Source organism: Papio anubis, chromosome 11 (assembly GCF_008728515.1).
Source record: "Papio anubis isolate 15944 chromosome 11, Panubis1.0, whole genome shotgun sequence".
Taxonomy (NCBI): Eukaryota; Metazoa; Chordata; class Mammalia; order Primates; family Cercopithecidae; genus Papio; species Papio anubis.
Genome location: NC_044986.1, coordinates 88,655,744 through 88,682,101, shown reverse-complemented (window position 1 = coordinate 88,682,101; position 26,358 = coordinate 88,655,744). Strand labels below are relative to the sequence as shown.

Sequence of the window (26,358 nt, the reverse complement as noted above, 5' to 3'; positions counted from 1 at the left end):
TGGCTCATCTTTACTCCCCGCTGTGGTCCTGGGCTGTCACTGACAGGTCTCTCTGAGTCCAGTCCAGCATCCAGGCCTCCCTGATACAGTTCCCCTTCCTCTGAGAGCCTGGCCCTGAGCACCCATGTAGATCACAGACCAGCCTTCCCAGTGGGCAAGACTTCTGGCTTCTGCCCTTGTTTCAAGGCAAAGCAATTTGGGACAAGAAAACCATGTCCAGTCCTCCTGCTCCCCCTTACACCTTAAACATACAATCCCTGGCCCTGGAACCCCCTGAACCACTCCTCAACTTCCCCATCAACCAGGCTCTCCTCCTCCCTATGGAAGAGAAGATCTGGCCGGGTGCAGTGACTCATACCTGTAATCCCAGCACTTTGGGAGGCCGAGGCGGGTGGATCACCTGAGGTTGGGAGTTCGAGACCAGCCTGACCAACATGGAGAAACCCCGTCTCTACTAAAAATACAAAAAATTAGCCGGGCGGGGTGGCACATGCCTGTAATCCCAGCTACTATGGAGCCTGAGGCAGGAGAATCGCTTGAATCTGGGAGGCAGAGGTTGCGGTGAGCCGAGATCGTGCCATTGCACTCCAACCTGGGCAACAAGAGTGGAAAAAAAAAGAGAGAGAGAGAGAGAGAGAGAGAGAAGCTCCACAGGAACAAAGATCTTCTTAGCTATGGTTTTCGGGCCAAACAGGTGCCCAAAATGGGCACTGGCCAATATCCCAATTGCCTGGGGCTGTGAGTGTAATGCAGAGGGGCAGACCCCTCTGGGTGCCTGCTGCTGCAGGGCTGCTCTGGAGGTTCTCTACGGCTGCCCTCACCTGTGCTGTCCACTACCCCAGGCCTATGTGCCACATGCCACTGCTGGAGACACAAGGGCCCTGTGAGACACAAGGGTCTCAGAATCTTTTGGGTCATAGAGTCCTTTGGAGTCTCTTGAAAGCTTAGTGCACTCTCCCCAGAAAATGCATGTATGTGCATGTTGCTGCAATCTGCATGCACGTGCACACACACACACAATTTGCATACTACTGCAGGGGGATGAGACAGCTCTTGTCCACGTGCTCCCAGATTCCCAGATCCCAGGTTTAGAGTCTCTGCTGAAACCTGTCACAGCAAGAAAGAAGAGGCAAAGGGGCATCGTAGAGCCTTGCATGTGAATTTTGCTGTGGCATTAACTTGGCCTGTGATCCTAGCGTGTTGTGCCATCTCTTGGGCCTCAGTTTAGCCAGAGCTGTTGTGGCAGCTGATATAGAGTCTTCAGGGCTCTTCCCAGCTCTGCAGCTATGGGGCTCAATGACATCCCACCCCTGCTTCCCAAGGCCAGGCAGGGCAAAGGGAGCGGGTTCTGGGCCTCTTCCTCCAGAGTATATCCTAGGGAAGAAGGTGGGACAGCCAGAAAAGGAGACCCTGGGCACAAGTTTCTCTTTAACAAAAATAAAAAAACTGTAGAAGCTTTAGGAAGTGTAGCCACTTTCTATTTGATTTTCTTTATTTTAAAACAGTTTTCCCAAAGGTCCTCTGAGAGAGAATAACCACCTGGCCTTTGCAAGGCTCTGGGTTGTAAGCTCTGCTCTGTGACTGCCTGGCTTTGTGACCTTAGGCAAGTCCAGTTCCCTCTCTGAACCTTGGGCACCTCATCAATTAAATAACTAAAATTCTCGATGACTTCTGTGAAGACGAATGAGGAGACATGTAAGATGGGCCTTGTGTGGGGCTCACCCATAATGAAAAGAGGCTCCCATTACTGTTCGTACTGACACTGGGAGTCAGGGACTCTGGAGAGACCGTGGGGCCCCAGACATGGGAATGTGAGGCCTCCCTGTAGGAGTGGCCATGAGTGAGGAGAGAGTCTGAGCTGACCACTGAAACCAGGCCCCAGACCCCAGGGGCCCAGGGCAGAGGCTTTCTGGCAGTCCTCCTAGTTAGGGTCTCCCCTTTGAGGCCTTGCACTTCCAGAATCTGAACTCTGACACACACCCAAGTTTCGTTCATGTTCTTTGTTATCTGTCATGGTCCACTTGGTCCTGACCCAGGGGGACCCTGGACATTGATTCTGTTCTCGACCTCCAGGCCACCCACTGGAGCTTCATGGTGGAAATACAGCCCCATCTCCTGAGTTTCAGATAGACACTTTAATCTGTGGCATCAACATTTTTATTGTCAAATCACCAGCGCTACACATAGAAAGAATTATGGCTAGAACTAACGACAACAGCCTTCCCATACACTGACAAAGTGCTGAAACAGCCCATGACAATTTCTGGGAGCATTTTTTTAAACCTAAGTTTAATGAGTTTCATCTCTTCTCTTCTCTCCTTTCCTCTTTCTCCTCTGACCCTCTCCCTCCTATCTTCTCCCCTAACCTGCTGTCCTGGCAGCAGTAGCTAAGGAACCACACAGAGGAACAGAAGGCAGGAAGGTCTACATTTACCTGTTACTTCACCAATTCATTTCTAACTTTTTTTTTAAAAAAATGGATTTTGGCAACAAATCCTGATTGACACCTTAGTACTGTAGGCAGTTAAACTACAGCAAAGCCAGCGAGGGGCTCTTCTGTGAGTGCACAGCATAGCTTTGTAGTCTAACCTGCTTGGGTTCAAATTCCAGAAGCCCAGCCCTTATTTGCTGTGCGACCTTATTTAATTCCTCTGTGAAATGGGGCTCCTGAAGCTCTCCTTACTGTGTTTTAAGAAAGTGCTGGCCCTGGCCTGGGCACTGACTCTGGTGTGAGAGGAGGCCTCCCTCCCTCCGCTGTGCAAGGTTAATGAAAACACTGAGGCATCTTTTGGAAGTGGGAAGTGCAGGACGGGTCTGGAGTCAGGAGCCCAGAAGAGCAGGGCAGCAGGCAAGATGAGCTCGGGAGACTAGGGGTGAAGAATAAGAGACCCAGCGGCACAGCAAGCCCAGGGTTCAAATCCTGACTACATCACCAACTCATCCGGTAAAGGTGGACAATTTTGTAACTCTTTAAGCCTCAGTTTTCTCATCTGACAACAGGATAACGAAAGTAGGACTCTCACTTGCTGTGAGGAGTAAGAGGCATACTGTGTTAAAGCACTTGGCCCAGAGCAAGGCAAGCCCTCTACAGACAGCGATTGTGAGACAGACCCCTGCTGCTATTATCTAGGCATTCGATTTCCATCAGTAAAATCGGAGTTGTGCCAGAGGCCTCTAGGCTCTCTCCCCAACTCTAGGATCAGTACTTCTAGGAAACTGGCTAAGGACAAGGTGAACAAAAAAGGTGTAGCCAGTGGCCGCGCTCACCTGTCGTGCTCAGGTTGTAGCCCCTAAAGTGCTTAACAGAGGTGCCAGGCGCAGTGCCCACTCTCAGTAATGAGCCCGAGGCCCGCAATGCGCCAGGCTGGCAGGGGGAGGGACCCTGTGTGCTGCGGCCGAAGGGCACAAGTGCCCAGGCTTCAGCGTCCCTGCCTGGTGGCAGTCCTGGGTCGGAGGGGATGGTCCATGGACGCCCAAGCACTCTCCTGCTTGTTCGTCACTCACCGTTCAGTCATCGCGCAGTCCAGAAGCCACTGCATGTGTCGTGCCGTCGCTTGCACCAGAGCTGCCCCCGCAGCGCCTGCCGACCCCCGGCTTCAGGTCCTCGGGACTAGGCCCGCCCAGCGCCCCGCCCCTCGACCCTCGCCCCGCCCCGCTCCCCGCCTCTTGCCCTGCACGGCCAATGGTGCCGCCCCGGCTTCTCCGTCCCGCCCCGGGCACGCCCCTCACTCCGCACCGGCCAATGGCACCGCCCCGTACGCCCCGCTTCGCCCCGCCCCGAGAACACCGGTAAGGTCTGGGAGCCGGGAGGTGGCGGAGGGGCTGCGGGGAAGGTTAGGGGCCTGTGACCTGCCAGGTGTCCCCAGGCCATTGCTCAGCGCGCGGCGCGTTCCTGAGTTCCCGAGGGCGTCCCGGGACGCGCGGAGAAAGCAGTCCGACTCAGCCCCGAGGGGTTCGGTGTGCGGGCGGCGGCCAGGGACTTTGCGGGGTAACGCGGACTCCTGGACTTCCAACAAAGGCCGCTGCGCAGGCGCTGCAATCACTGCAGTCACTTGTCTGCATGCCTGGTGGGGCTTGGAGTCTGGGGAGGCTTATCACTAAAGCCCGGAGCATTTGCTATTTATTGCTCTAGGGGCACCTTTGTACAGTCTGGCTGTTTGCTTGGCATGGCCACTTTGAACTTCTTATCGTTTAAGAAATCCGATCTGGTGAATAAGAAGAAGTTAGTCTTTCTCTCCCAGTCACTGCCTCCTGGACGAAGGTTTGCCAGCACGGAGGCAGAGAGGACAGAAAACCACAGGCCATTTGGGGAACTGGAAACAGTTCAGTGTTTCTGGGGCGTGGGGGTGGCAAGGCAGGGCATGGGGTTGATGGAAAACATTTGTAATTTCTGCTTTATCTCACCATTCCCAGCTCTGACCTCCGGACCTGTTCTCTCCCACCCCTAACATAAATCATTTCAGTTTCATTCAACATGCGTTTCCTAATATTTTTAGGGTTTCATGGCCATTTTAGAATCTGATATGTATCTTCTAGAAAACGCAGGTGGCCACATGCACCAAAATCAACCTGGAATTTGAGTCTCATGGGTCCCTGAACCCTGACTTAGAGGGCCTTTGCTAATGCTTACATGGCTGCTGTATGACTTATGTTGCAACCTCCACCTGCAAAAAGTGACAGGACTGAAGATACCCGGTTCAGGGGCCCTCCCATTTCTGCGTTTGCTTGAATTTTTGGAGAATGGCCCATGCTTTGATAGCTCTGAGGGTCCCTGTGGTTGATGACTTGTCATGACACATTTGCTGTTCCACAGCCCTCATCAAAGCTGAGACAAATAATTGGGTGCTTCCAAAGGTTTTTTAAAACAGTGGGTAAAATTCAATATAGCTGTCAACCTCTGAGCATGAGATCCTAAGAATTTAATCACTCCTGATAGGAGAAGTAAACATAGCACAGGGTGATATAACAGTTTCCCTGGGCTCTCCGGAACTCGAGTGTGAATCATTCTCTCTGACCTAGTTAATGCTGTTCACAGGGCCATGAGTGGCTCTGAGTGAGGACTGGGTTTGGGACAGCAAGCCCATGTGTCCTGTGCACCTATTGCGGCTCAGACACTATGCTAGTGCTTTACATTGGGGATCCCATGCAATTCCCTCAGCACTCCTGGGCAGTTGGTGTTACTCCTTGCATTTCTTTAAATTTCCATTTTTATTTTAGATTTAGGAGATACATGTGCAGGTTTGTTACAATTGTATATTGTGTGGTACTGAGGTTTGGGCTTCTATTGATCCTGTCACCCAGATAGTGAGCGTAGTACCCAGTAGGAAGTTTTTCACCCCTTGCCGCGCTGTCTCCCTTCCACTTTTGGAGTCCCCAGTGTCTATTGTTTTTTTCTTTATGTCTCGGTGAACCCGATATTTAGCTCTTGCTTGTAAGTGAGAACATGTGGTGTTTGATTTTCTATTTCTGCATTAGTTCGCTTAGGATAATGGTGTCCAGCTGCATCCATGCTGCAGCAAAGGACACATTGTTATTTTCTTTCATGGCTGCGAGTGCTGGAATTTTACATCGGACACAAGTGTCCATTGTCAGCATCCTCAGTTCCCTCAGAAGGAGGGTTCACCTTTTCTTTCAGGGTTCAATAGAACTGGGTGTGTTCTCCAGCTCACTTATGGTGGAGGCTGCCGATCGTGTCGGTTGCCAGCCAATATCCACTTCCTTCTTTGCAAAAAAGAAAGAGAGATAGGAAAGAAGGAAAAGGACAAGAAGGAAGGAAGGAAGGAAGGGAGGGAGGGAGGGAGGGAGGGAAAGATCGAGGAGGGAGAGAGGGAGGAAGGAAGGAAGGAGGGAGGGAGGAAAGAGGGAAAGGGGAAGAGAGGAAAGAGAGAAGGAGGGAGGGAGGGAGGGAAAGAGGGAGGGAAAGGAGAGAGAAAAACCAACTTGTCTGTAGCAGCAACATGCCAGCCCCTAGTTATGGCTCATGCCCACTTGTATTTTTCATACTCTACTTACAACCCAACAGTGGGTCATGAAATTAACTTAGTTGATGATGTGACTAGTACTTAAACAAATGCAAGGGAAAATATCAGTGTACAGCACAAACAGTAAATATAAGTTGTGTTTTGTGGAACTTTTTGTTTGCATTCTTACTGTGGGTTACAGTTAAAAAAAAAAAAAACAGCTGTCTAAGTCTTGACAATCCTTTTCATAGCTTTTTTCAGTGAAGCTAGAGGTGACCATGAGACCTACTTCTGGACACAGAGACAGGGGAAAGTGTGCTGGGGGAGGAGAGATCTGAGGGATGGTGAAGATAACTTTTGCTTTCCTGGTAGAAAGAACAGATGTCTCTCCTGCCTGCCTGTCTCAAATGAGTACATGATATGTAATATCTGGAGCATTGGCAGCCACGTTGAGATCATAATGCAACATGTCCACATGCTGAGGCTGGCAGAGCATAAAGATCAAAGGTGTCTGGATCCTTCTTAACATCATGGAGCTTCTGCACTATCCCTGCACTGCCTACTCCAGACTCCCTACCATGGAGAAAAATTAGCTCCTATTTCTTCAAGGCAGAGGTTGGTAAACCTTTTCTGTACAGTGCTGGATAGTAAATATTTTAGGCTTTGTGGGCTAAATGGTCCGTGTCACAACTACTCACCACTATTGGGGTAGTTTGAAAGTAGCCATAAACAATATGTAAACGAAAGGACATGGTTGTGGTTCTCATAAAACTATTCTAAAAAATGGATGGCAGGGCTATATATAGTGTGCCAACCCCTTTCCTAGATGATCTTGTCCCCTAATTGTCTCTCTGACCTCATCTCCTCCTACTGCCTCTCCTTCTTCCTGCTCTGATCACACTGTTTCTCCCACACACCCAGCCTGTTCCTGTCAGGGTCATGCCTTCCCATGGAGGGCTCTTTCCCCAGATGTCTGCAGCGCTCCCTCCTTCCCCTTCTTCCCCTCCTTCAGGTCTTTAATCACAAATCACCTCCTTTTTAAGGCCTTCCCTGGGCCCTCTGTAAAATGCCCCTCCCTGACCCACGCGTACCACTCTGGCGTGCTGTATATTCCAGCTCTTTATCATGAGCTCCTAGAGGAAGGGACACTATGCTTCCTTAAACGCTGATTCTGTCTGAATTGTTACAGTGTTTAATCAATATTTGATATATGATTGATTTTTTTTTTCTTTTTGCCAGATTCAGGTAAGAAAACAGACTCAGGGAGGCCGAGATCCCCCTCCATATGACACGTACAGATAGCAGTAGAGTCCAGGTTTGTGCCTGGTGGCCCCATGTGGTGGTGTCTGTACCACCCGGGAGTGAGGGAAAACAACATCTACCTCTAATGGAACACACTGGGTCTCAGGGGAGCCAAGGCCACACAGAAGTTCCTGCAAGACTTCTTGCTCCAGGGCGCCACCCCAGTAAAGGAGGCCTTTGGGAGTCCATTAAGTGAGCAGGGCGTCCTGTTCATCGTGGGCAATTGCATTCTTTTTGGCCTTCCTACCTCAGAAAGACTTAGGAAATGCTGTTATTCTGCAAACAGTTCGGACTGGCTTGTAAGATCCATAAAAAGACAAATGGAAACACTCACGAGCCAATGTTTTTATGAAAGAGCCACAAAGGACAAATTTATGTTTGATTTGCAAGTAGGGAAGCTCATAAGAACCTAAAAGCCTGATAAAGCCTACCCGGCCCGTCTGTCAGGCAGGCTGTTCTGTGTGGTTTTGGCTTGAGGCATCTTGGCACCAGGGCTCAGCTTCCAAAAGACCGAAAAATTACCTTCTTCCCTTTGGTGCTCCCAGGGTGAAAAGGCTGGGTACAATCACGTGTTGTTGAGATGTAATTTAGATTTTTGAGGCCTGAAAAATAGGTTTATATATCTTGATGTAAATGATATTAATAATGAGAACCATTTTCAAACCATTCTCTTAAGACAGTAAATGGGATTTTGAATTAATTTCTAATTGATCTGATTGATTCCTTAAGGTCTTTTATGGATGACTTTATGTGATTTTTTCCCCTTCATTGTATCCAACATTACATTAAAAACAAATGACTTCTACCTTTCTTTCTTTTCTTCCTTCCTTCCTTTCTCTTTCTTTCTTTCTTTCCTTCCTTCCTTCCTTCCTTCCTTCCTTCCTTCCTTCCTTCCTTCCTTCCTTTCTTTCTTTCTTTCTTTCTTTCTTTCTTTCTTTCTTTCTTTCTTTCTTCCTTCCTTCCTTCCTTCCTTCCTTCCTTCCTTCCTTCCTTCTTTCTTTCCTTCTTTCTTTCTTTCTCACTTTCTTCCTTTCTCTTTCTCTCTTTCTTTCTTTCTTTCTTTCTTTCTTTCTTTCTTTCTTTCTTTCTTCCTTCCTTCCTTCCACCTCCCTCCTTCCTTCCTTCTTTCCTTCCTTCCTCTTTTCTTTCCTTCTTTCTTTCTTTCCTCTTTCTTTCTTTCATTCTCTTTCTTTCCTTCATTTCATTCTTTCTTTTTCAGCCTCGGCATATTTCCTTTCCTTTCCTTTCTTTTCTTTTCCTTCCTTTCCTTTCCTTTCCTTCCTTTCTCTCTCTCTCTCTCTCTTCTTTTTTGGCAGGTCTTGCTTGCTCTGTCCCCTAGGCTGGAGTGCAGTGACAGTCACAGCTCACTGCAACCTCGACCTCCTATGCTCCAGCAATCCTCCCACCTTAGCTTCCTGAGTAGCTGGGACTATAGCCATGTGTCACTACACCCAGCTAATTTTTAAGTTTTTTTTATAGAGATAGGGTATCTCTATGTTGCCCAGCTGGTCTCTAACTCCTGGACTCAAATGATCCTTCTGCCTCAGCCTCCCAAAGTGCTGGGAATTCAGGCATGAGCCACCATGCCCTACCACAAATGACCTTTTCAATCAATTTTTCAAAAAGTCTGTGTGATTCCAAATGTGTATTCTTTAGAAAACAGTTGATGATTGTGTGTGCTTGGCAGGAAGAGACCACATACAGAACGTTTCTTGCTCTGTTTGCTTTGGTGAAATCGTTGAGCAATGAGGTCATCCTGTTGCATGATCTTAATATACAGAAGACTTTGTATCTACCATCAATTTTCAGTGAATTCTCAAAAAATCTGCATACCACTTATCTTTTCTTTCTACATGAAATAGTTTTGATTAACTCCATTTGTTAGCATATAAATAATAACTTTAGGTAGATATATTTTACTCTTCAACCCATACCAGAGGCAGACTAGAAATGATAATTTATTCTCCAAGTGTACATACAGTTTAATGATATATGCTGCATAAGTGCCTTCTTGTTAAACACACACACACAAATGCAAGATTTTATGTATTATTTTTCCATTACAATTATGCTTTAGAAAACCCTTTGCATCCTACCCTGCAGAACTAATAAGTGTGTGAGCATAGGGTTTCTTTTAAAAACTGCTGCTGAAACTTCCTTTTGGGGAAAAAATAAGTGCTTGGCTCAATCACTTTCTCTACTTTGTCTCTGAGAAAAGGATGAGCTGTCTGACACATGTCTACTCCAAATACATTTATGAGGACAAGGATGGTCTGAAAGCCCACATGCAGAGAACATAACTAGGCCTGGTTTTTTGATGAGCCAATAGCTTTTTCCCTTTATCCTCACCTCCCTATCTTCAAGCTACTGGAAATATCTATCTACCTATTATCTATCTATCTGTCTATCTATCTATCTAGATATAGATATAGATTTATCCAACAGAACAAGCTGGAAGGCTGGAGAAGGACATCTCTCCACCTTCCTAGGCTGCCCCTGCCTCCCCAGGACTGTCACCTCCCCACCCATCCACACTTCACCACCCTCCAATATTGCCTTGGGCTGTTCTCCTGTGGGGCCCAGACAGTGTGGGGCAGCTGGTAAGCTGATTGTTATTAATGGACGTTGTAACTGCTGTGAGTTGATAACATCTTAAAAAAAGACAAAAATAATTATGGTGATTTTAAAATCATCTTAAAAAAGACAAAAATATTATGGCAAGACTCCTGAACAAACTAAATTTTCAATATAACTCTAATTTTAACAACATCAGAAAGTGACTTTATGTTGTTCAATATTTTGATCATTTAACAAACAGCAGCACTGTGAAAGGAAAGTAGGCACAAAACAGTTCAGTGTAGGAGGGTTTACAGAAGGACAGCGCTTCTCAAAGGAGAATGTCTTAAAAATGGATTTTCCTCCACAAAGAGCCTGGTGTTGCAGCTTGGGCTCCAGAATTCCTATGAATAGTGAGATATGACTGAGATGCAAGGCTGTGAACTAGTAAGTGATCAGGACCTTCCCTCAAGCCAGGATGTGAAACAGCCAAAGGAAGTGGAGACCTCCCAGATGGAAAAGGAAAGGAACCTTGAGAGGGCACAGCACAGATGCACAAACAAGGGCGATCTGTCCAGCTCCGGGACTGCACGTTTTAAAACACACCATCCTCAGGGCATTCTGGGAAAATCCACCAGCCAGACAGTGTGGCTGCTGCCATGTCCTGGAGGGAAGCTCTGTCCTCTCTCTTTCTTTCAAGTATGCAGCTTCCAAGGAATGTAAAACATTCCCCAAGGGGGAAGGGCCAAGCTGGCCCGCAGCTAGCTAGACGTGACCTGTTAACCCTGTGTTCAGTTGAGTTGACCTCACCTCCCAGCCTGCCATCAAAGCCACCTCTGTTAAGCCTCCCGTTTGATGGGGGCTGCCCATGCCCAAGCTGCCTTCCCAGTCTTCCTAACTGTGAACTAAGGACTTGTGTTTAAGAAAGGATAGAGCTATGTAATTGCAAATTGTTCTTAAGTTTTGTCTCATTTGGAGATCATCTCTGGCTTTTCACCTTGAAAACTAATGCTCTCAAAATAATGAATAAGCTGTCGACTTTACAGCTGAGACAGAATTAGAATGATTAGTGGATTAATCAGGGTTATTCCAGAGAAACAGTATATGTGTTTATATATATCTCCCATGAGTTCAAGAAAGAGATGGGTGTAGCTAGCTAGGTAGCTCACTATATAGCTAGCTAGATAGATTATAAGGAATATTTGGCTCATGTAATTGTGGGGCTGCCAAGTTCAGAATCTGCTGGGCTGATCCCAGCAGGCTAGAGATTTAGGTTAGTTGATGTTGCAGCGTTGAGTCTGAAATCTGCAGGCCAGCAAGGTGGAAACTGAATCAGGGTTTCTATGCTGCAGTCTTTAGGCACAGTCGCCTCTTTTTCAGGCACTTCAATCTTTGCTCTTAAAGCCTTTAGTTGATTGGATGAAGCCCACGCACATTACGAAGGGAAGTCTTCATTACTCAAAGTCTGCTGATTTATATGTATGTGTCTTCTGAAAAAAATACCTTCACAGTGACATCGAGACTGGTGTTTGATCAAACACACAATAGGCTAACCAAGTGGACACCTAGAATTAACCATCACAACCAGTAAGCATGGAGAGTTTGACCCACAGCTCATATTCATGTTTTATCAGGATAGACTCTGTGGCAGAGCATGGCTTGATGTCAGGGCATTCCGAGGCTCCTTAGCATGTAATGGTGCCTCTTTTTCCTGGGATTTCATCTACCTGTGCAACCTGTGGCAATGTTTGAGAAATTTTTGCTACTCCATTGGTCTAATGAATCAAACTTAGGGATTGGCAAACATCTTTGGTAAAGGGCCAGATAATGAATATTTTCTTATTTGCAGGTCGCACTATCTCTCTTGCAACTGCTCAAGCAAAAGCAACCATAGGAAATATGTAAGTGAATGAGTGTGGCTGTGTTCCAATAAAACTTTATTTACAAAAATAAGCAGAGGGCCCCATTTGGGCCACAGGTGAAGAAGAGTTTGTATGACATCTCCCTTTGGCAGTGATCTTTTCTCCCTGCCAAACATGGTGAAGGGGATGGATAAGTGACACCACGGACTGGGATACTTTTAGTTGTGAGGAATAAAAAACCCAAACAATGGGGATTTTATGACCTCACATAATAAAAATCCCCAGCAATGGGTAGCTCTAGATTTAGTTTATTCAATGTCTCAAAGTCATCTCGAAGGACCCAAGTTCTTTCCATCTTTGCTCATTGCCATCTTCAGCATATTGGTTTAATTCTCCTTGATATTTGCAAATGATTTCTGTGCTTTCCCTCAGACACGCCCACATTCAGGGGAAGAAGAGGAAGAGTGTGTTCCAATGAGGCTCCTTTTTTTCTTTTATTTTTTGAGACATGGTCTCGCTCTGTTGCCCAGGCTGGAGTGAGTGGCACGATCACAACTCACTGCAGCCTTGACCTCCCAGGATCAGGTGATCCTCCCACCTCAGTCTCCTAAGTAGCTGGGATCACAGGTACACACCACCACACCTGGCTAATTTTTTGTAGAAATGGGGTCTCACTTTGTTGTCCAGGCTGGTTTCAAACTCCTGGGCTCAAGCAATCCTCCTGACTTGACCTCCCAAAGTGCTGGGTTTACAGGTGTGAGCCACGGTGCCCCACCTGGGGATCCTTTTAGTACTGAGGGAAGGAAACCTTTCCCAGAAGCTTCCCCGTCACCTTCCCTTTCTTCCCATTGGCCAGGGCTAGGGTGCAGGCACCTTGGGGAGTATAGACCACTGTGACTGACCCAGTGCAGGACATGGCTGGCCAAGAGGAGGAAGGTACATGAGCCAGGACAATTCAGGCTCCATCAGAAAGCAGGGGGTCAATAGTGTCCTGTGGAAGAAGCCCTGCAATGCCTGCCACAACGCTGCAGCATCCCAGCAGCTGAGGGGGTCTATTCCAGGGGCAAGATCACGGCCTGCAAAGTGTGAGCTAGGTCTCAAGAGGGAGAAAGGGAACAGGCTGGAGAGATGAAAATCCTGGAGAGCAGCTCCTCTGGAGACCACCGTGCATGAGGAGTGAGGTTTGGGGCAGCTGGGAGAGGACCCAGAGATGGGGAGAGATAGAAGGAGTATGGCCAGGAGCACAGGGGGCCACTCAGACTAGAGAAATGGGAACTGAAAATGCTCTGGTGAAGGGGAGAGCAGCAGCTGGGCCTGAGGCCAGAAAAGCCCCCATGGGCCGCTGGAGGTTTGGGGAGGTGGCAGTGAGCAATGGGCTCAGGGCACAAGAGGCTTTTGGAGGCTGAGTGGTGGCGGACTCTGTTTGCCAGCCTTCTTTGTAAGTCCCAGGCATTGGAGCACAGCAAGCAAGAATAACAGGAGACCTGGGCCCTTAGAAGAAAACTGAGGAGCAGCCTGGATGTCCATGCTGTGTTCCTGAATATTAAGGTGACATTTTCTTGGCCACTTCTTACCTGCATGGTGTTGGGGAGACCCCGCTGAGGCTAGGATTCTTTTTCTGGTCTTGGAGGTGGCAGGGCTGGGGCCTGGTGGGAGAGCTTGGCACAGCTCCCAGGCTCTGCTGGGGCCTAGCTCCACTCAGGAACTATCAGCCACTCAGGGAAAACCCAAAGGGCACTAGGCCTCCAGCAGTGTGAGCAGCACAGTGTGGGCCACGCCAAGGGCAGGTAGAGCCCACTCCTCCTGGCACTGTATGTCTGGGTGCGGGTTGCTTAGTGCTCATATTGGAAATGGCCTCTGAGTAAGGGTTGCACAAAGGCGAGAATGAAGTCAGCAGCAGTCACAACCAAAGTGGGGAGTGGCTCTGTTTGCCTTCTCCACCTGAGCTAGCGCTCCCCTTTCTTGTGCTTCCTTTATCCCCCGCATCAATCAGCCACGTTTTCCTCCTCTTCTTCTGCACTGCCACACCCCACCCTGAACACTTAGCATCCCAGGTGACTTAGCTGGAGGGAACGTGCTATGGACTGAATTGTGTTCCCCTAAATTCATATGTAGAAGCTCTAATCCCCAGTGTGTTGGTGTTAGGAGGTAGGGCCTTTGCAGAGTGATTGGATCATTTGCATGGAACCCTCCTGCATAGGATTAGTGCTTCTGTAAGCAGAGACACAAGAGATGTCTTCTTTCCCCCAAGTGAGACTATAACAAACGGGCAGCTGTCCATGACCCAGGAAGCCAGCACTCCCTAGAACCTGACCATGCTGGCATCCTGATCTTGGACTTCTAGCCTCCCCTCCAGAACTGTGAGGAAGAAATGTTTGTTGTTTGAGCTACCTAGTGTATGGTATTTGTTATGGCAGCCCGAACTGAGCGAAACAGAACCTTTGGGGTCACCTGGTCAAAATCCCCTTTGTTCAGATGATGAGAGGAGAGAGGCCCAGGCCATAGGGCAGGTGAGGTCTGTGGCCAGCCTCAGACCTTGGTTTCCTGATGGCATTAAGAATCTCTGCTCTGAGCCTGGAATGAATACAGGCTGTACCTGTTTCTAGCTGTGTGCAAATTACCATGCACTATGGTTTCCCATCTATGGAATGGAGCTGTAAGAGACCTGGCCTCACAGGCTCTGGGGATTGGAGGAGATGGAGCAAGTAAGCACTGAATCCACTGAGGTCTCAGTTCTCTCTGGTTATCATCATTGTTGGTACGCCTGCTTGTCTTATATTCTTTGTACTACACAAACACCTTCTTTGTTATGTATGGAAAATAAATCCACCTGCTTCAGACTCTGATGGACTTGGCCATGCTTCCTTTGTCCCAAGATAGACAATGATGTGCATGATAAGATTCTAGCTCTGCTTCTGAAACTCAGCTCAAATCTACCTTCCCAGACTTCGCTCTGCCTGACTTCCTCTCACATAGCACACTGTTTGTGATTTTACTGTAGTGCCATATCTGCCTCATGTCAGTCACACATTTGGCTTGTCTAGAGAGCACACAGCATGCCAGACTCACCCCTTCAGCCCAGCACCTTGTGTGATGCCTGGTCCACACAGTAGGTGCTTAATAAACGTTTGCTGAGTTAAACTGACTTTTGCCCTTAGCAACCTATTCCTAAGTTTATGCTGGTGCTGCTGGTTTAAAAGAAAGGAACATGTTTCAATGTGGAAAGAGGAACTCAAGACTCAGGGCCTGAAATACCTCCCAGTTTCCTGGAAGCTGGAAACTGAAGCTATAGTGGGCTGGTGGCACCCTCACCCCTGGTGGAGCATGTGCAGCCTCAGGTAGAAGCACCTATTTAGGGACAAATGAATAATCAAAGGCATGGCCCACTTGCTTTACTCTTTATCTGCTCTTTAAAGGGAAATTTGATTTGAAACTCACAGAGGCTTGCATATCAGTGAGGTGGTAAACATCTCCTTAGATGGGCTCTTGCTCCTGCCCCAGTTATTCCCAGTACAACCTTCTCTGGTTCTGATGCTCCCCACTTCCTCCAGATCCCTGTCCTGAGACTATGCAAGCTTTCCAGAAGCTCATACTGTAAAAAGAATTGCACGGCATTTGTTTAGACTCAGTGCTGGATTTTCCTTGGGCTTGCTCTTAAGTTTGGGCAAATGCTCCCTGGTAATGTGCACAGCTGGGCATCCCTGAGGCTTGGAGCTGGCAGGACCTTTTGGGATGGCCTCATCCCTTGGGTTGCATGTGAGGAATGACCCAAGGCTCCAAATCCCAGTAGAGTCAAGTGGGACCATACTCCTGAACTCTTGACTTCCTGGATGCTGCTATTCTTTCTTGGCAGCTGTCTCACCCTTGTCATAATGGGAAACTCAGGGAATAACATTCCACTTAACTGCAACTTGGCTTCTCGAAATACCTCTTCTCTTTTGTGCAAAGGTCGTGACTCAGTTCTTCCTTGTTCTCTGGACAATGACAAGACATTCAGCCAGTCAAGCAAGTCCCATGGGAAATCCCCATTTTGGCCAACAGAGACAGTTCCTCTTTATCTCCCGAGAATACTACCCTTTTGCTCCCCTTTCCAGGTAGTCAAACAGCTGACTGTTCACCAGCAGGCTAGCAGCTGAGCCTGGGTCTTTGAGGGACAGAAGACAGCTGGATGGGTGACCAGCTTGCAGAGAAAGCTTGAAATCTTGGGCACACACGGAATGGAGCAAGAAATTTTCCCATTTGGACATACCAAAGAGTAAGTTCTCTTTGAGAGATTGGCAAGGAGTGAGATGGGGTTGAATTCCAGGAAAAGGAGATGAAGTTTGTTTCTCAGGCAAACATGCCATCAGCAAGGTATGAGCTTTAGGCTGAGCTGAAAGCAGCAAATAGGGCTTGGTGAGCGTGACTTCCAGCCTGCAGAGAGAGCTGCATCCCAGCAAGAAGGGAGCAAATGGCCCCAGAGCAGCTGTAGGCGCCAATGTCTCAGGAAAGAAGCATTCCGGGGCTGGGAGGATCCTGCCAATACTTCACTTATGTCATCATATTTAATTCTCAGCCATTTGTGGAGGTCAGTACTATTATTATTGCTTCTTTATAAATGGAGAAACAAAGGCTCAGAGGAGTTCCACCAGCTGGCCACACAGCTGGTGAAGGGTAGATATAGGGCTCAAGCCTAGGTCTTGTGTACTTGATGGTCAAAGTTCTCATCAGTGCCTTCCATTTCCTCATGGTCATGGTAAAAAAGTAAAAATTAGAAGTGGTACTTTATGACTCAGTAGCTCAGATGCCCCATTTTCTAGCAAAACAACTATTTTACTGGAGAAAATGATAAATATTAATTCATTTAAATCTCTGGAATATGTCCTAAGGGCACACAGCAAATGGAGAAACATTCATTTAAGAAAATCTACTAAATTTTGGTAAAAACAGTGAGGGAGAGTCCATAGCATTTGAACCGTAACCCACTCCCCTACCCTCTCTCAGCTGTGCCTTATGGAAATTCTGCTCTAAGGGCTCTACTCTGGGCAGGTGTGGGCAAGAACACAGGGGCTTCCTCTCCCTATAGCTCTCAGTCTAGGCCATAATTTCACTCTGGGAGGGGAAAGAGGCTGGTGTTTCTCATCCCGCTTGGCCCTGTGTTGCAGAAGCTTTATTCTAGGGAGGCACGGCCAAGATGACTGAGGTTTACTTTCTCTTCTGAGCACCGAGTCATTTAGCAGAAGCTCTATTGCAAGAGCAACAGGTTGAGAATACTGGAGCCTCAATTACTCCACCCCAACTCACTCCTAGGGCAGAGATTCCATAATGAAAGGGTCAAGCTGAGAATACCAGGGGCCACTTCCCTATTACCTACTTGTAGAGCAGAGGTGTCACTTCCTCTAGTACCTACCTGTAGAGTAGAGATGTCACTCCAGGGAAACAGGTAGTTATTCCCACTCCCAGCTCCTGTGCAGTGCTGCAGACATTCTACCCGGGGAGAAAGCAGACAGTAAGAATGAAGAGCTTATAGCTCTGCCTGAGAGGAAGGATTTTGTTCAGAACAGGATGTGGATAATTTTGTGCATCATACTGTTATTGAAAACAATGAATATCTTGGGGAGAGCAATTAGAAGAGTGCTCATAACTCCGTGAAACTGGTAGCAAAAAACAAAAGGGCAGGACAACCAGAAATTTAACAAATAACTGGGAAAAGAGACAGCCAAGATCCCAAGAGCCCTCTTGGCATCACAGTCAATTATGGGAATTGGGAAGGCTGGGCAAATACTAGGCTGTACCCACTCAGAAGCAATCAGAGCAGAATGTGGGGCAACTTGAAGACACTTCCCAATTTACACACAAATCCATTAAAAAAAGTGTAGATGCCTCACTGGCACAAGGGGCTTAAGCACATGCTCTGACCAAACACTAGACTGGGGCAACTCCTAGAAAGCTAGGCCAAAAAAATAAAATCACATACATCTCAGGCAGTCTAGATCACAGTTTTGTAGGTTCAAGATTGTGCCCTCTTAGAAGTGATCAGAGAAGAGACATCCAAGCTACTGGTCCCTAGATGAATGTAGGAATAAATGCAACCTCTTTGAATTTTGGTAGAGGCCTCCAAGCCTCATGCCCCTAGTTAGATGCTTACTTAAAAGGTAAGTATCTTACCGGTTAAGGGAGCTTAATCACAACTTTTGATCAATAAATGGCTTATGCTGACCCAGGAGAAATTCTGAGGTAACCAGTCTAAAAGATAAGGACAGGGGGCAGGGACTTCAGAAGCTGAACATTGGGGAAAAAGTGACTGACTTTATAGAATTAGCCTATACCAGTCAATAAACAAACAAATGAATAAACAAACAATAACAAGAGAGCAGGTGAAAAAGGAGGGAGAATCAGTATCCAGAATTGATACCAATTATGTTCTAAAATGTTTAAATGAGAGAATGTGATACACAGGGAAAATTGCAAGCAATAGACACAACTTTTGAGGCGGCCCAGATGTTGAACTTAGCTGATAAAGCCATCAAAGCAGCTGTTATAAATATGTTCAAAGAACTAAAGAAAACCACATTTAAAGAATGAAAGAAAAGTATGATTATATCTTACCAAATAAAGAAAAGAGATATAAGTTATTTTTAAAAACAGACCAATGGAAATTCTAGATTTGAAAATTACAATAAATGAAATTAAAACTTCACTAGAGAGACTCAACAGTAGATTTGAGGTAGCAGATGAAATAATTAGCAAATTTGAAGATAAGTTGACAGAGATTATGCAACTTGAATGACAGTAAAAAGAATGAAGAAAAAGGAACACAGCATCAAACTAATGTGGAACACTATTAAGCACCCCAACATATCCATAATGGAAGTATTAGAAGGAGAGGAGAGAAAAAAGAGGAAGAATAAATATTCTAAGAAATAATGGTTGAAAAATTCCCAAGTTTGATAAAAAACATTAATATGGACATCAAAGAAACTCAATTAATTTCAAGAATAAATGCAGAGACCTATATTCAGACACATTTTAGTAAAAATGTTGAAAGGCAAAGACAAAGAGAAAATCTTGAAAGCAGTAAGAGAAAAATGACTCGTCACACATAAGGGAACCCCAGTGAGAATAACAGCTGACTTTTCATCAAAAACAATGGAGACCAGAAGGCAGTGTGAGGACATTCAAAGTGCTGAAAGGAAAAACAAAAAACAAAAACAAAAACTGTTGACCAAGAAGAGTATATCTAGCAAAACTCTTTCAGAAACACAGGTGAAATAAAGATATTCCCAGGCAAACAAAACCTGAAAGAGTTTGTTGCTAGCAGACATATCCACCTAATAAGAAATACTAAAGAAATCTCTTCAGGCAATGACAACAGCAGCACAAAGGAGACAGGTGGAAACAAACCTACATTGCAGAAATGAAATGAAACCAGATAGTAACTTGAACTCAAAGGAGGAAATGAAGAGAACTGGAAATGGTAAATAAAAAGGTTAATATAAGAAGTGATAGATATATATTCATTTCTCCTTTCAGCTTCTTTATAAGACTTGATTGTAAGAAGTAATAATGACAACAATGTGTTTCTGGGTTTGTAATATTTATAGATCTAATATATATTAGTGATAGGATAGAAAGTTGGGGACAGAATGGAGTTATACAGGAGTAAAGTTTTTATATTTCAACGGAATTAAGTTAGTATAAATCTAAAGTAGATTTTGATATGTTAAGACATGTGTTATAATCACTAGAGTAATCCCCAAGAAAATAACTAAAAAATATAATTTTAAAAATTATAAAAGGAACTAAATTTTTGTACTAGAAAATATTTATTTATACAAAAGAAGGCAGTAAAAGGGGAACACAGAAACAAAAAATGCACAAAATATATAGAAAAGTAGAAGCAAAGTAGAGGAGAAAATGAAGAAAAGTTGGTTAATAGGTCACATATATAGCTAGGCAGAATATATATATATATATATATATATAAATATATATAAGTTCTAATGTTTGACAGCAGAGTGGGGTGACTATAATTAGCAGCAATGTATTGTATATTTCAATGCTGCTAGCAGAGAGGAATTGAAATGTTCCCAACATATAGAAAAGATAAATATCTAAGGTGATGGGTAACCCAGGTACCCTGACTTGATCATTATACATTCTATACATGTAAGAAATACTCTCATGTATCCCATAAATATATAATATTTTGTGTATCAATATATAAAAGCAAAATGGGATGTATAAATCCTATCATATCAATAACATAAAATGTAAATGAATTCAATGATCAAATCAAAAGGTGGTGGTTACTGTATTGGATAAAAAAACAAGATTTAACTATATGTTGTCTACAGGATACATACTTTAGTTTCAAAGACACAAACAGGTCAAAAGTAAAAGATGAAAACCTGATACACACTTTAGTTTCAAAGACACTAACAGGTTGAAAGTAAAAGAGGAAAACTATTTCCTGGACAAATAGCAATCATAAGAGAACTGGAGTAGCTACAGTAATATCAGACAAAATTGACTTTAAAACAAAAAAGTTACTAAAGATAAAGAGAGACATTCCATAATAATAAAAAGTCAATGCATAAGAAGATATAAAATTACTAGCTTGCTTGCATCTAACATTAGAGCCTTGAACACATCGAGCAAAACCTAACAGAACTGAAGGGAGAAACAGGCACATTAATAATAAGAAAGACTTCAATACCCCACTTTGAATAATGAGTGGAACGAACCAGATGATCAACAAGGATGTAGAAGACTTGAACAACACTACAAACCACTTAGACTTAACAGACCTCTACAAAGCACACCATCCAACAACAGGAGAACACACATTCTATTTAAGAGCATGTAGAACACCCTTCAAGGTAGACAGTATGGTAGGCCATACTACAAATCCAATACATTTAAAAGAATTGAAATCATACCAAGTGTGTTTGCCAACCACAATGGAATTGAGTTAGAATAGGTATAAACTAATAAATAGCACACTCCTAAATAGCCAACATATCAAAAGAAGAAATCACAAGGTAAAATAGAAAATACTTTGAGATGAATGAAAACAAAAACACAGTATATACTAAAACATATGAAATGCAGTTACAGCAGTGCTCAGAGAAAAATTTGTAGCTGTAAATGTCTATATTATCAAATACATGGCTAGGTGCGGTGACTCATGCCTGTAATTCTAGCACTTTGGGAGGCCAAAGCAGGTGGATAACCTGTGGTCAGGAGTTTGAGACCAGCCTGGCCAACATGGTGAAACCCGTCTCTATTAATAATACAAAAATTAGCTGGGAGTGGTGGCACACACCTGTAATCCCAGCTATTCAGGAGGCTGAGGCAGGAGAATTACTTGAACCTGGGAGGCAGAGGTTGCAATGAGCTAAGGTCGTGCCATTGCACTCCAGTCTGGGCAACAAGAGCAAAACTCCATCTCAAAAAACAAACAAACAAACAAAATAAAAACGAAAAACAAAACAAAACCCAAACATATCTCATACCAATAACCCTACTTTCCACCTTAAGAAACTAGAAAAATAAGAGTTAACTAACTGCAAAGTAAGTAGAAGAAAGGAAAAAATAAATATTACAAAAGAAATAATGAAATAGAGAATATAACAACAAAACAGAAATCAATGAAAACAAGTGGTTTCTTTGAGAAGATTGACAAAATGGACACAGTTTTAGCTAGATTGACCAAGAAAAAAGAGAAGGCTTAAATTACTAAAATGGGGACTAAAAAGAGGAGGCATAATTGTTGATTTTATGGAAATAAGAGCGATTATAAAGCAATACTATGCCAACAAATTAGATAACTTAGATAAAATGGACAAAACTCTAGGAAGACACAAACTGTAGAAACTGATTCAAAGGTGAAATTTTCAAAAAATCTGAAGCTCTATATCAAGTAAAGAGTTTGAATTAGGCCAAGGCCCAAATGGCCTCACTGGTGAATTCTACCAAAGTACAACAAAAAATGGATATCAGTCTCTCATGAACTCTCAAAAAATAGAAGGGGACATTTCTTGATTTTATGAGAGCAGTATTACCCTGATTCCAGAATAAGACAAAGACATCACAAGAACAGAAACAGACCAGTATTCCTTATATAGAGAAACACAAAAATCCTCAACAAAATATATCAATATATAAAATATAACCCAGCACCATGTAAAAGAATTACATACCATGAGCAAGTGGGTTGCATTACATGAATACAAGGTTGATTAAATATCTGAAAGTTAATTAATGTAATGAACCTTATCAATAAAGGAAAAAAAAACCACATAATCAATTCAATAGGTGCAGAAAGACCATTTGACAAATCCAGTACCATTTCATGATAAAAACACCAACAAACTGGAAGTAGAAGGAAATGTCCTCAATCTGATACAGGGCATCTGTGAAAAATCCACCACTAACATGATACTCAGTGGTGAAAGACGAAATGCTTTCCCCAACCATCAGGAGAAAGACAAGGATGTTGGCTCTTGTTGCTTCTATTCAACATTGTACTAGATGTTCTAGCTAGAGAAATTAAGCAAGAAAAAGAAAGAAAAGGCTTCCAAATTGGAAGAAGTAAAACTTTCTATATTTGCAGATGACATGATATTGTATGTAGATAACAGCAATGTATCCATTAAAAAAAGATTGTATAATCCTGCATGGTGGCTCACTCCTATAATCCTGGCACTTTGGCAGGCTGAGGCAGGAGGATTGCTTGAATTCAGGAGTTTGAGACCAACCTAGGTAACATAGTGAGAACCTGTTTCTATCAAAAGTACAAAATTAGGCGTGGTGGTGTGCGCCTGTAGTCCCAGCTACTTCTGAGGCTGAGGTAGGAGGATTGTTTGAGCCTGGGAGGTCTGGGCTGTAGTGAGCCTTGATTGTGCCACTGCACTCAGCCTGGGCAACAGAGAAAGACCCTGTCTCAAAAACAAAATACAAAACAAAAAGACTGTAACTACTAAATTTGTTCAGCAAGTTTGCAAAATGCAAAATCCATACACAAAACCAATCATATTTCTGCATTCTAGCATCTGAAAATGAAATTAAGAAAACAATTCCAATCACAAAAGCATGGAAAAGAAGAAAACACTTAGGAAAAATTTCAAGAAAAGAAGTGTGAGACTTGCAATTGGAAACTACAAAACATTGTTGAAAAAATTAAAGATCTAAATACATGGAAAGACACCCCACATTCCTGGATCAGAATATTTAATATTGTTCAGATGGAATGGAATACTCCCCAAATTTATCTACAGAGTCAAAGAAATCCCTACTAAAATCCCAGCTTTCTTCTTTGCGAAAGTTGGCAAACTGATCCTAAAATTCATATAGAAGTGCCAGGGACCCTGAATAGCCAAAACTATTTTGAAAAATAAGAACAAACTTGGAGGGGGCTCAGACTTTCTGGTTTCAAAACTTACCACAAAGCTACAGTAATAAACGGTGTGGCAATGGCATCAGGATAGACATATAGATCAATGGGCTAGAGTTGCAAGTTCAGAAAGAAACTCTTTCATTTACAGTCTATTAATGTTTAACAAAGAGGCCAAGACAGTTCAAGTCAACAAATGGTGCTGTAACAATTGTATATTCACATGTAAAATAATTAAGTTAGATTCTACCTCATACCATGTACAACAATTACCTCAAAATTAATTATAGATCTAAATGTAAGAACTAAAACTATAAAAGTCTTAGAAGAAAATATAGAAATAAATCTTCATAACCTTTGGTTAGGCAATGGTTTCTCAGATTTGACCACAAAAGAATAAACAACAAAGAAAAAAAGATAAATTGAATTTCACTGAAATTCAATTGTTTCTTCCTCAAAGGACACTATCAAGAAAGTAAAAAGGGCTGGCACAGTGGCTCACACCTGTAATCCCAGCACTTTGGGAGGCCGAAGAGGGTGGATCATTTGAAGTCAGGAGTTCAAGACCAGCCTGGCCAACATAGCGAAATTCCATCTCTATAAAAACACAAAAATAACCAAGCAGTAGTGGCATGCACCTGTAATCCCAGCTAATCGAGAGGCTGGGGGCTGGAGAACCACTTGAGCCCGGGGGGTGGAGGTTGCAGTGAGCCGAGATCGTGCCACTGCACTCCAGTCTGAGTGACAGAGTGAGACGTTGTCTCAAAAAATAAAAAATAAAAAATAAAAAATAAAATAGAAAGACAACCTACAGAGTGGATGAAAACATTTGACAATCATGTATCTGAAAAGGGTATAGTATTCAGAGTACATTAAAAACTCTTAGAACTCAAAATAAAAAGACAAATAACCCAATTAAAAAAAAAGGCAAAGCATTTGAATAGATACTTTCTTAAAGAAGATATTCAAAGGCCAATAATTGCATGAAAGATACTCAACACTATTCGTCATTAAGGAAATACAAAGCCACAGTGCATGTATGACTATAATAAAAAGATGATGACAAGTGTTGGCAAGGAGTTGGAGAAATCAGAACCCTCATACACTGCTGGCGGGAAAGGAAAATGGTGCACTCCCTCTAGAAAACAGTTTGGCATTTCCTCAAGAAGTTAAACACAGAGTTACTATATGACCCAGCAATTCCACTCCCAGATTTATACCCAAGAGAAATGATACCAGATGTTCACGCAAAAACACGTACATGAATGTTCATAGAGGTGTTATTCTTTATAGGGACAAAGTGGGAACAACCCCAGTGTCCATTAACAGATGAATGGAAAAACAGAAGGCAGTATATCCATACAATGGAGTGTTATTCAGCCATGAAACGAAATAAAATAAAGACACATGCTACAACATGGATGAACCTCAGAAATGTCATGCTAAGTGAACAAAGTCACAAAAAAAACACTATTATACGGTTCAATTTATACGACAGAAAGTAGATTAATGGTTGCTTAGAGCAGGTGATGGGAGGTAGGGAGTGAGTATGAATGGGTGCTAGGTTGTGTTTGCTTTGGGGGGTGATGAAAATGTGAATTTATATTGTGATGAACATAGTTTAAGAATCTACTAGAGGCCTGGTGTGGTGGGTCACGCCTGTAATCCCAGCACTTTGGGAGGCTGAGGCGGGTGGATCATGAAGTCAAGAGATCAAGGCCATCTTGGCCAAGATAGTGAAACCCCACCTCTACTAAAAATAAAAAAAATGTCTGGGCATGGTGGTGCATGCCTGTAGTCCCAGCTACTCAGGAGGCTGAGGCAGGAGAATTGCCTGAACCCTGGAGGCAGAGAATGCAATGAGCTGAGATCACACCACTGCACTCCAGCCTGTTGACAGAGTGAGACTCCATCTACAAAAAAAAAAAAAAAAAGAAAGAAAGAAAAAGAAAAAGAAAGAATCTACTAGAAACTGTTTAGCTGTACACCTTTTTTTTAATTTAAAAAAATTTTTAAAGATTATTTTGAGACAGGGTCTCACTCAGTTGCCCAGGCTGGAGTGCAGTGGAATGATCTCAGCGGAATGATCTCAGCTCACTGCAGTCTTGACCTCCTGGGCTCAAACCATTCTTCCATCTTTGCCTCTTGAGTAGCTGGAACTACAGGTGTGTGCCACCATGCCTGGCTAATTGTTTGTACTTTTGGTAGGAACGGGGTTTTGCTATGTTGCCCAGGCTGGGCTCAAATTCCTGGGTTCAAGTGATCCACTGCCTTGGACTCTTGAAGTGCTTGGATTACAGGCATGAGCCACTGCGCCTGGCCTAGCTGTACACTTTAAATTGGTGAATTTTGTTATATGAATTATATCTCAATAAAGATATTTCAGAAAACTAAAAACAAAAAACCACCTTAGGGCTGATGGGAGAGGGAGACAGAGGACCCATGTGTGACCCCCATGGTGCAGCTGTTAACAAATGTGGGGTCCACTATGGCTTTCCTCTGAGGTAGGCGTTGGGGGCTGTACCGTCCCCAGGCTCTAGCCCTGGAAACTAGAGTGGAGACAGGAGCTCTTGGACCTGATCTGCCCTTGCCACAGATGCAAGTCAGGGTGGTGCTTCCTCAGTGCCCCCTCACAGCGAGTCTCCCATAGGGGATAGGGATGTGGTGCAGTCACAGTGACTTGTTTGTAGTTCTGAAAAGCACTGGCCCCTGTCTTGTTGAGTTACTGCTGTGATTCCCACTTACTAGGGGAACCTGAGCCAGAGACGCGAAGGGGCTTGAGAAAGGTCAGACGTGTATCAGTGGAGGTCGAATGGTGCTCAGCCTGCTGCTGTTTCTTCTACCGGTCACTCTGTTCTGCATCCACAAAATGCTCCCCTCTCTGCTGAGACAGGGAGGGGGATCGCAGCAGGGCCAGCCCTTCTAGTCTTTGCTTCTTCGCAAGGATGCAGATCATTACAACATCTGCTTTGCAGGGATCCTACTGGACAAGGATGTGGTCATAGAGGTCACAGGCTGAGAATCAATGGAGACACGTGGTGCTCATCTACTTATGAGAAAGGTGCCACTTTTTTGCTTGGTCCACTGATGGTTGAAAGTTCTGGCCTATTTAATGATCTCACTCCAGCTTTTTGTTTTTTGTTTTGTAGCCATAGGAGTGTTTGAGAACTTTACTGACCTAGGTAAGGTCATAATTGTCCTGTAATGCTGCACACCAGCAGACACTCTCTTAACTGATGGCAATCTCCAGGAAGCCTAGGTGCCTCAGAATTCCATTGCATCGTCACTGGAACTCCCAGCG

The 26,358-nt window shown here is 44.2% G+C and overlaps 1 protein-coding gene and 1 long non-coding RNA gene across 4 annotated transcripts in view; one reads left to right on the top strand and one right to left on the bottom strand.

Annotated features, from left to right (window-relative positions):
- Positions 1–3,614, bottom strand: part of RASSF4 (Ras association domain family member 4) — a 35,377-nt gene extending 31,763 nt beyond the window's left edge. For all 3 annotated transcript variants that reach the window (XM_009199821.3, XM_009199822.3, XM_031652375.1), the window contains exon 1: positions 3,505–3,614. The gene's annotated coding sequence lies outside the window, so the exon portion shown is untranslated. The remainder of the gene's footprint in view (positions 1–3,504) is intronic.
- Positions 3,615–5,861: 2,247 nt separating this feature from the next.
- LOC103881768 lies at positions 5,862–26,352 on the top strand. Its single transcript, XR_643305.4, has 4 exons — positions 5,862–6,575; positions 11,668–11,719; positions 15,775–15,935; positions 25,806–26,352. It is a non-coding gene; the product is annotated as an uncharacterized LOC103881768 (long non-coding RNA).
- Positions 26,353–26,358: the final 6 nt, after the last annotated feature.